Here is an 11,054-nt window from a genome sequence, read left to right as displayed (position 1 = left end):
GAATGAACTACAATCCAGAGTTGGAAGGCTTACCTGTGATCCAGATCTCGAGCTGGGAGATACAAGTTTCTGACCTGGATCTTGGCATGGAGATCTTGAGGCATAGTGGTTATGAAGACTAAGGCAAGGACATCTCTGAGTTCAAGGTCAGCCTGGGACAAAACAGATCCCAGATCCAGAAGTGTTGGTATTAGACATGCTAATCTGGGCTACACCTTCTGCTGGAAACCTACATGAGGACATTGGAAGAAGGAAGGTTCGCTCTTTTTCCCTGGCTTGCATTTACTTGCCAGCACATATGTCGGATCTACTAGCCTTGTGGGTCTGAGCAACTACTAGATTCTCGGACTTCCCATGTACAGATGACCATTGTTAGGGAGTTGGACTACAGACTTTAAGTCATCCTAACAAATTCCTGCACTATCTAGGGACTATCTGTAAATTCTGTGTCTCTAGAGAGCCCTGACTAATACACAAATAAGATTTTAAAGTATTTAAATTGGACAAGAACAGATGAGACAGGAAAAAATATGAATCTCATTTTCCATTACATTGGTACATGGATGAGGAACTGGTAGAAAAGCAAACCTAGCACCCTATGGAAATATTACTACCCCAAGAACAAGCTGGCTTCATCCTAGGACAACATAAGCAAGTCATAAAAGTGCAGCACACCACTGAACTGAGAATGGGACTCCCGTTGAAGGAATCAGAGAAAGGACTGGAAGAGCTTGAAGGGGCTGGAGACCCCATATGAACAACAATGCCAAGCAACCAGAGCTTCCAGGGACTAAGCCACTACCCAAAGACTATACATGGACTGACCCTGGACTCTGACCTCATAGGTAGCAATGAATATCCTAGTAAGAGCACAAGGGGAAGGGGAAGCCCTTGGTCCTGCTAAGACTGAATCCCCAGTAAACGTGATTGTTGGTGGGGAGGGCAGTAATGGGGGGAGGATGGGGAGGAGAACACCAATATAGAAGGGGAGGTGGAGGGTTAGGGGGATGTTGGCCCGGAAACCGGGAAAGGGAATAACAATCGAAATGTAAATAAGAAATACCCAAGTTAATAAAGATGAAAAAAAAAGTGCAGCACAGAGAGATTTCCAGTGGAACAGAAAAGAGAGGTCGACTAGATGGTTATAAAATGCTATCTCCCTCATCCCGACTAGCCTTTCTTGGTCATCACTGGGACTATTATTTCATATGTTTCATATATACATTAAAATTTGCCTTGTGATAGGGTGACATAGCTGAGAAGCAAGGAAAGGACAAGATGTTTTTAGTAGAACTGGCGATGAATTACAATTATAAATAAAATTGAGTTGGAGATCTGGCCCACAACACGCTAAAACCAGTTCTAGACAAAGTAAGGAAATCCTATGTCAAAACCAAATTTTAAACATTCAGAGAAAATATCGGTAAATATTTTCCTGACTTGAGGTGGAAAAGACTCTTTTAAAGGAGACCAAACAGGAGATACGGAACAATAATATATTCAATAAACAATACTTCCAAGCCCTAAGGCCAGACTTCATGCTTTCAGTGAGAGAACCCCTGTGACCAGCACACATATCCAGAAAAGGCATTGGTCACAAATAGTGAGGAAGTTAAGCCAAAATCTATTTTTAAATGCAGTATTAAAGCTGACAAGTTCCCTGTCCACTTGCCCCAGTTCTCAAGAGTGCTGTTTGAAAAGGTTAAGTGTACCAAAGTTATGCCTTCCGAGTGGTTTTTTCCTGAAGTAAATATCAACATAAGGAAGGAGTAAAAAGCCGATTTTCTTTTTGGAAAGTGGGACTGCGCCATAACTGGGCAGTAGCGTATTTTGCAATGACCTTGTATGAAGTGTACTTAGTGAATCAGATTATATGGATTTGTGACTTTCAAGTCCAGTGCTTGGGCCATCAAGATGCGTTAGCAAGTAAGGGTTCTTGCCACAACCTGGTGACTGAGTTTGGTCCTTGGAACCTTTATGATGGAAGACTCTAGCAAGCTGTTAGGAGTGACGAATATCTTCTCCTTGCTGTATTCTGAGCACAAAGGACGGCAGCTGTCCAAAATGTCAGCCTGGATTCCTTGTTAGCCTGAGGATGAGCAATTTGGGAGAACCTTCTGGAATGCTCTATCTTGTATTAGAGAGTAAGCATGAGATTCACATAGATTGGGCTCTGGGACCTCTCTCTCTTTCTCCTAGGCAACGGGAGCTGTTTCACATTTATACTATTGATAAATAAATCGCCCTCGTTGGGTAAAGAAATCTATTGAGGTTTTAGCAAAAGTGTTGGTTTTTACTCTAGTGGCTTGGAGGAGTTCACAGTACCTGTAAGTGTGTGAACTTCACGCATTAAGTGTCCCCAAACAGACAGACTTGTCATCCCGACAGCGTCTGGCCTCTTTTTTTTTTTTTTTGGTTCTTTTTTTCCGGAGCTGGGGACCGAACCCAGGGCCTTGCGCTTCCTAGGCAAGCGCTCTACCACTGAGCTAAATCCCCAGCCCCCCTAAAAGCCTCTTAAAAGTGTTGGTCCTAGTCATGATGTGCAGATTCCCTTTGACCGCTTAGAGCTTCTTGGGCACAACAGAAACCAGACAAGGAGACTGCAACCTGGATGTATTATTCTTGAGTCTTAGGTCAGAGGTGTAGACCATATGTAGAGGGTAAAACTAGTAACCTAAACTCGTCTGAGGATTAGGAGAGGGTCCCTCCCGGGGTCCTTAGGTACCTAAGATACTCTGGGAGGCATGTGGAAAACTTCTTCCTTGTGTTCTAATGCCGAAGGACCCCGCCACATCCTGCTGTCTCTGGGCCTCAATCACAGTTCGTGTCCTTCTACAACTACACTGTCACTATTGCATCGTCTTGGAGGCAGCCATGCATGATAAGGTAGATATGCTGAAAGGAGAGAGGAAGGAGTCTATTCAGTGAGGTGGAGTGTCACTTAACACATTTTCCCTTTAGCTTGTAATTAAATCAATCACGAGTGGTGGTAAGGGCTACCACACACTGTGGTGTGGATTTGATTTCTGAACTTCTAGACAGTGTTTCCCAATAGCTTTCTTCCTTCTTCCTTTTTTTTTTTTTTTTTTTTTTTTTTTTTTTTTTTTTGCCCTTCCAGTGGGCTAAAATAAACCTTTGACAGAAGGTGGGTGAAGGAGACATAAATTATGATAGTCACTTTTGTTCCAGTGTGAGTTATCAAAAACTCCAGATGTCTAATACTGAAAGCCAGTCCGGCGCACACAGAGTTAAAGAAGTGACTGCCTTCCCCTCCTCCAGCTGAGGTTTGAATCACACTGGGAGGGAAACTCTGGCTCAGACAGTCAGTGCTTCTCTTCAGTGATTTCTCTCTCTGCTGCTAAAGGGAACCCGGAGGAAGGGGTGGTAAGGTGAGTGGGCAGCCAGGAAATATGATAGTTTTTTTTTTGTCTCGGTTCCTTGTGATTGGAGGAAATTCTGTCTTCTCCTTTTGATTCAAAAGACTTTTAGCAAAGTAACCTTTTCTTTGTTCTATATAGCAGAATGACTTTTGTTAGTGGAAGTTACCCTTTTCGGGTGTCAAACCAGTTTACTTTGATATGACTTGATCAAATGAAGCTAGGCAGGGTAGCCTGTGTGCTACCCTGGCCTCTGGAGGAGCAGGGTTTTGTCTTCCTCTGCTTTCAGCTGGGTCTACTCAAAGGAACCCTTGTATCTGCTCCTTGAACTTCACTCCGTTTTCTTCTTTCCCTGATTCTGCTGGTCTGTGACCATTATTACTAAGGATGTTCCTCTACGTCTGCTGTCAGAAGACCTTTGTCATTTCTTCATATCCAATGCATAGGTGAAGGCTGAAACATGCTACTAGTAATGCCGTGTGCAAAATGGACGGCAAGAAAGCTTAGACCACTAACTTTTGAGTCCTTTCAATAAAACATATTCAAATTTGGGAGTGATGTAGTAAATAAGAGAGGACTAATTTAACATTATTTAGCACATTTCTTTTCAAACACCTGCTTTCTCTTTTTGCTTATTGTTAAAGAACTTTTTATTTTCAGTATGCCCCAACAATGAACTACATATATTAAATAAGGTGTTTTTCCCTCCACTATAATCTAATGTCATCTTAAGAACACAGAGTTAAATGTTATCTCCATTTGACAAACAACCAAGTCTCAGAATCGTCACTCAGCCATATCTGAAAATGTCACTTGTGTTTCTTAAAAGCCCAAACTACACTGGCCTCCAAAGGAAAAAAAAATAGATTGATAAACCCATTCTAATGCCCTTGGACCTTAATAAGAAGCTAAATAAAAAGCTTATGCTTGAAGGCATAGTTTTTAAAAATAAATAAACCAACCAACAAACATAGATAACAAAATATATAATTACCCCAAGCTTAAGTAATCAGACATTCTAACCCTCTTGAGGGTCCATAGACTCCTCTCCAGCCCCATGCTTCTCTCCTGGCCTCAGAGACTGGCCACTCAGTACAGGGAATTAGCCTTCTCCCTGTTTACAACAGAGTCTCAGGGCATTTATAAAGTAATTTGTCTTGCTTTCACTTCTACTCTGTTTTTAATCTAATCTATTCGTTTGTTTTGCTCAGTTACAAACTTCATATGTAACCTTCCAATTGCACGCAGTCTATATTTAAAAGTATAGCACACAGGTCGTCTTCACTGCTACTTAATATACAACCCTGTGAACTTCTCATCTGTCAGTCTTCATATGCGGTTTTTTTCTTTTTCCCTCTACAAAAAAAGTAACCACTCTTATTTGTGTCCTGGTACTGTATGATATAATTTTTCTTAGGGATATATTTAGAATTAAAATCGGCAAGCTGATGTGGCCTCTTGGACAGGAGAAATGGAGGTGTAATGTGGTCCTATTTCGGTGTATAATATGATTGTATTTCAGTGCACAAATGTACAAAATTCTTATTTCAGAAATAATTCCCTTTTTTAGAAGTCATAAATATGTTGTCCTGTGTCGTCACTTAAAAATCTTGTTAATAGCCAGGGAGAGCGTAACATTGGATACATGCCTCTGTGTGACACTAGCACTCAGGAATCTGCGGCAGGAGGCTCACCAGGAATGTACACCTTGGCCAATCTGGACTTGGGAGGGAGACTCTGTCTCAATAAACAAACAAATGTCTTTTCAGCTTTCTTGTTCACATTTAAATCTTTAGCCTCTGAGGTTGACTTGGGTATGTGGTAGAGCAGGAAAGTGGGAAACCCTGTTCTTTTCCTTAAACCTTAGGGGTCCTACAGCCAGACCACATGGAGCAACAAATAAAGCCCACAGTATTGTCTACACAATTCGGCTCTTCTTTGGGAAATGAAACTATGTCTATGCCTTGTGTTTTCTCTTCCTTTGATATTTACTTTGTGGTTTAATGAATGTCTTAACTTGAGAGTGGTCGAAAACCGGGGAAGCTGAGGCAGGGGAATCAAAAGTCTTTGGTGAGAAGGGCTACACAGCAAGGCCTTGCCTTAGAACAGACAGAGACTGTTGTCTTCTTGAAAAATTACCTTTCTCACTTACTTTTAGTCACATAGAAACTCAGTTGACTTTTTGGGCACAAATTTTAAATTTTAATAAATTACAGAGTTGAGAGGACTCTCCACTAACATTTGATAGTCTATCATTTGACTTGTGATTTTTCTTTTGTCTTTTATTTATTGTTATTATTATTATTTATTATTATTATTATTATTTGTATAGAGATTGGAGGACAACTTGCATGGCTAGTTCTCTTCTTCTACCATTTATTCCAAAGAATGAATAAGGACCATGCTACTGGGACAGTTATTGCTTTTATCCACTGAACCCATAACTTTTAGTGTGTGAGTGTGCGAGTGTGTGTGTGTGTATGTGTGTGTGTGTGTTTCTGCTACTGAAGGCGTGTGTATAGAAAGGTTAAGAAAATATCCATTCTATTATTTTACCACCTCGACAAAACTAATTTTACCTTCATGTATTCATTTGATTCTCTGTGCCCATACATTCATTTTCTATAAAACAAATCTTGTCTGTTTTCTTATTCATTTTGTTGTTTATTAAGTCATTAATTTTTGGGTTTCTGAGATGATCTTGCTCTAACCCAGGCTCAACCTCCTCCAGCCTCAACCACCCCAGTGCTAGAATTATAGGTATGCACCAAGCATTATGAATCTCTGCTGGTTTTTGCATAAAATAAAATATAAAATACAAACTGAAAAATTAGAAAAATTGGTTTATCAACAGAAAGGATGAAAATGCTCATAATTCCATCACATAATTTAATCAATTCATCCACATTACCTTTGAATCAGCATTGCAATACAAATAGGCTATTTCTAATTTCAAGGATTTTTGATTTCAGATAAATAACCATCATAAGGTCTTTTAGGTTATAGTTATTCAGATTTTATGCAGTAATAAGCACATTTTCCCATAAGCAAGCTCATACTTTGTAGGCATTGATGAACTGAACGGTGAAATTTCTATCTACCTATCTACCTACCTACCTATCCTCTATTTTCATTTATTCTAAATCTTTTGATATTCCATTGTATATTTCGTGATATTTAATGCAATTATTTTATCATATAACATATTCAATATTTTGTCATTATAAAGTTATGATTTTTCGTTATTCTATGATGGTTTTCTTAGAGTGAGTTTGTGGAAATAGAGAACAAACCTTTCACAGTATTGCCAGGTTGTTCTCTAAGAGATTCTGATCTGATATGGTTCTCCACCAACCAAGTACCTGATCTATTCTGTAATCATGTTCTTCCCTACCTCTGGTTTTCTCTCTTGAACACGCACAAACATGCATATCTGCCTGCAAGCAAGCAAGCTCATTCACTTGCGAAGAAACACACACACACACACACACACACACACACACACACACACACACACACAGACCTCTAAACCTCTAAGTTTGAATCATTAAATGGAACCAAAAACTTCCAAAAAATTTCACTAAAACTACCTAGGAAAACTTTGCGAAATTACCCCTATAGAAATTATTGTTCCCACTGTCTAAAAAAAGAGAGCGTCTTTGGTGCACTTTCAAACAAGATGACTAGGTACATACAATTTTATTAATTTTATTTTTCTTTACAAAGTAGAGAGAAGTCGCTTGTTTTAATCTCATTGCATCTGATGGAATTCTTTTGTGTGTTTATTGCTTTGTTTCTAAATATAAGTGTGGCAGGCTCTGTGCTGTCTGTGGTCACGTAGGGGTTTTTGGAAACAGTTTTAACTTGGGGCATACCCCTGAACGTGGGCAGCGCCCACACATGTCATCTCAGCCCCCTGTTACCCTTTTGGGAAGTCCTGGTACCCTCATGATGAGATTTTTTTTTCTGCTTCATCTTACCATTCTCAGTTCAGTGGGGTTTTCTTAGATCCCCAGCTCTGGTTTAATTCGCATTACTTTAATACACAATCTTATATTGAAAATGCATGTCCTAGCTCTCTGTTCTTTCCAAGAATATACTTTTTTTTTTGTTTTTAATATCCATGTCTGGGCACTCTCACTGAGGTTCAGAGCTAATTTCTCTCGGTTTTCACCCCATCTATGGATATGCTCATGTGGAGTTTAACGTGTACCACTGCAGATCATTTAAATGGCCTCTCTGAAGAAAAAAGAGACAGAAAGGAATCGGATATGGAAAGGGATAGTCACGCAGCAGGACTGAGTCTCTCCTCTTTCAAAGTAACATGATTTTTAAGGTAGGACACCCTTTACTGCTGAAAATTAGATGGCGTTAGGGCTACTCGGGGCGTGTGGGATGGCCACCTCTGCTTATCAGCCGGCTTGATAGAGGTTGGCTCCTTTACAGGGTACAATTTATAGAGCATTACCTCTCATTTTCCTTTATAGAGGCGAGAATGTGAGGAAAGCTAGAGAGTCAGTCAGGCCTGGAAGGGAAGGACAGCTGCTCTCTGGCAGAGAAGAGTGACAGGCAGGGGTGCTTACCGTACAGAAGTGAACATTCACCAGGAAAGAAGAAAAACCAAGCAGAGGCAGAATGACAAAGAAAGAGAGCTACACAGAACACCAACGCCTAGGCTTACCTCAGACAGATAGGCGAGGTGAATGTGAGGAACTACAGAGGGGCTTTCACACCCCTTCAAAGGTCTCGACCATGCAAAGGTGCCTCAAAGACAGACTTCTACACTCAGACTCTCCAAGGAGACTCTGACCTGACAGAGAGGTTCTGAACCTTTCCCCACAGACTTAACTTGCCTTCTATCACAGCCCCTCCCTCAACTCTTCAGGTATGTCTACACATTCATAAATTAAAAAATCAACACCGTAGCTTATTGCCTTTCCTACACAAGTGACATAATTTAGGTATCTTTCACAAAATTTCGCCTACCAAAATCCTAGTCTTTACAGGAAAGGTGTGTATTCCGGAGCAAAAAAACCAAGGGCAGAAGTCAAGGGGCAACTTTCTTTTCCTTCTTTTTCTTTTCTTTTGCGTGTATCAGCATGTTTCCCGAATGTGTGTCTGTGTGTCAGATGCATGTCTGGTGCTCAGCCAGGCCAGAAGAGCGTATCAGGTTCCCTAGGGCTGGCGTTGTAGACACTTGTAAGATGCAGCTTAGGTGCTGAGAATGGAACCCAGGTCTTTCAGAAAAGCAGCCGGTGCTTTTCACTGCAGAGCTAGCTCCCCGGAATGACAACTCTCTTAATTAAATCTCCACAGGGTAGTCTGGAGGGGGAGCATTTTCAGGTCCCTTAAATGGCTCCTCTGTCACATCCCCTTTTCTGCTGTGCCAGCCTTAAAGTGGTTTTGTTTCATGATTGGCAGACTGTCCCTAGTTCAGCATCCCAGTGGGAAATCGAAGTCTAGGGAAAATTCTCACCCTTCCCATCAGAAATCAGACTGACTTTCCTGAGGGTTGCCATTGTAGGTCTACTTAATGTTTCAGTGATAGACGAGTCTGATGGGTCTTCTCGGGTCCAGGGAAGTGTGGGAAGGGGTTTGCTGTTCACTTCATGGAGAGGGGGCGGGGAAAAGTGCTGAGGGTGGCAGTGGGACCTCTTAAGCCCCCTTCTATGCTCCTCTGTCTCTTGACATCTTTACTCGGAATTTCAAAAGTGTATTGCTTTAATAGAGACAAAAACCGAAGAATTTCAGCCAACTAAAATAAGCATTTATTTCAGATTTATAAAAGCATTTTCTTATAACGCCCATATTGGAACCATCCTGACAGGGATGAAGATCTTCTCAAGAGATCATTGTGTGCCCCTCCCCTTTGGCAAGCAGAGCCTATGGAGACAGTGGACCTCCCCACCCCAAATGTGAAATTTCCCAGGAATCTCATACTGGGAGAAGGAAACGACTGAACCCCTGAGCCAGCCAGAAGCGTCTTGTCTCTAAGCTATTGCTCGCAACTGTTTGTCGCGCTCATCTCCCAGAGATTTTACACAGTTCTGACAACTTGTCGGAGGAACGAAGCTGAGGCAATGATGCTGGACAATGACACACCTTGGTAAGAACTGCTGGGCTACACCACCTCCTACCTTCTTTTTAAGCCTAAACCTTACGTAAGACTCCTGAGGGTGGATATGGAGGAAGAGTCAGGAACCTGCTCTTGACTGTTCCTCTTCCCAACATGTGTATATACATGTATATTGGATAAGTACCCTTTATCAACTTTTTATTGTTACTTGTATCTCTAATTGTTCTGTTGAGTACAGGTGGTGGAACCCTACTATTTAAGGTTGCCAATGCTCAGGCTTTGAGCCTAACATCATCATCATCATCATCATCATCATCACCACCACCACCACCACCATCATCATCATCATCAAGCTTTTCAGAGGCTTTACTTAGCTAACAGAGCTTCTCTGGCCCTCGTCTCTGCATTGTCACGTACCCTTTCTATGACTGGTTTCTCCAGACAGAGACGGATGGCTGGTGGTGCACGCCTTTAAACTCAGGGCTAGGGAGGCAGAGGCAGGCAAATCTCTAAATTCAAGGCCAGCCTGGCCTACTGAGTGAGTTCCAGGACAGCCTTTAGAGAAACCCTGACTGAACTGGTGTAGGATGATGTCGTTATACAGCAAGGCAGGTCCAGGATAAGGCAAAGCCTATCATTGGATGAGAAGGAAGGGTAGGTGGAGAAAAAGTCTAGAAACGGGGGAAAAGGAGGAGAGCAAGGGGAATCAAGATGGAGATGGGGAAGGATAACCCAGATCCGGGTGGTTTTGAATTGCCAAGGTAGCTGAGATGGATTTCTGTGGGCTGATTTATCTTATCTAGATGGGCGGTTTATATCCTTATCGATTGGTTGTGTTTATTGTGTGGATGTATTGTGGATTGAGAATATAACGCATCAATCTGATTCTTGAGTTACAGTTTGTTGAGTCTTGGTTTTACCGGGTAGCTGGGACCAGACTTCCCGGCTGGCCAGGGCTTGTCAGGGTGACTAGCGATGGGAGTGGAGAGATCGCTGGGGCCAGAAGACAGCTAGGCTAACGTGGCGTGGTGCCACACTGGAGCAAAGTGCCGCTGAGATAAATTGATGTTAGTTCTCTATGGCCCTACGGTGCCAGAACTAACTAACGCCAGGGAGCGACCGCCTGGGTCCGAGAGTACCAGGAAGCCAGCGTGGAGCAGGGGTCATGCACCGTTTTTTATTTTTACCGCAACAACTGGGAGCGGGGGGGGGGGGGGGGGGGGGCGGAGGGGGGGAGAAAGACATGGTTTCACGTTATCCAATAGATTCCATGGTTCCTGCTGCCGCAGCTGTGAGCAGATTTCTCCGACACTGTTTATTACATTTATCAGTTTGACTTCTGTAACTTCTTTAAAGTCTCCCCCAGTCAGCTTATCCTTTAACACAGTGGGGAATTTTCCACTTTCATTTGATTTTCCTGCAAGTAACAAAAGTTGGTTGGTTGGTTGGTTGGTTGGTTGGTTGGTTTTTTGGTGTATTTGTATTGTTGCTGTTGTTGTTATTGTTGCTGTGGTTGTTTCCCATGTGTTCATTCTTTAAGGAGTGACCCTTATACTCACTTAAGCTTACTGGAAAGTATGGATGACCTTCTGGCTGGGTTG

General features: G+C 42.0%; 1 long non-coding RNA gene across 1 annotated transcript; it reads left to right on the top strand.

Annotated features, from left to right (window-relative positions):
* Positions 1–3,332: 3,332 nt before the first annotated feature.
* On the top strand, positions 3,333–10,337 carry LOC148006850 (uncharacterized). The gene is made up of 4 exons (XR_015644703.1): positions 3,333–3,389; positions 7,599–7,713; positions 9,205–9,483; positions 9,692–10,337. It is a non-coding gene; the product is annotated as an uncharacterized LOC148006850 (long non-coding RNA).
* The last annotated feature ends 717 nt before the right edge of the window (positions 10,338–11,054 follow it).

The sequence above is a fragment of the Rattus norvegicus genome, chromosome 1, assembly GCF_021556685.1.
Source record: "Rattus norvegicus strain SHRSP/BbbUtx chromosome 1, alternate assembly SHRSP_T2T, whole genome shotgun sequence".
NCBI lineage: Eukaryota > Metazoa > Chordata > Mammalia > Rodentia > Muridae > Rattus > Rattus norvegicus.
This window is presented reverse-complemented; position numbering and strand designations above follow the sequence as displayed.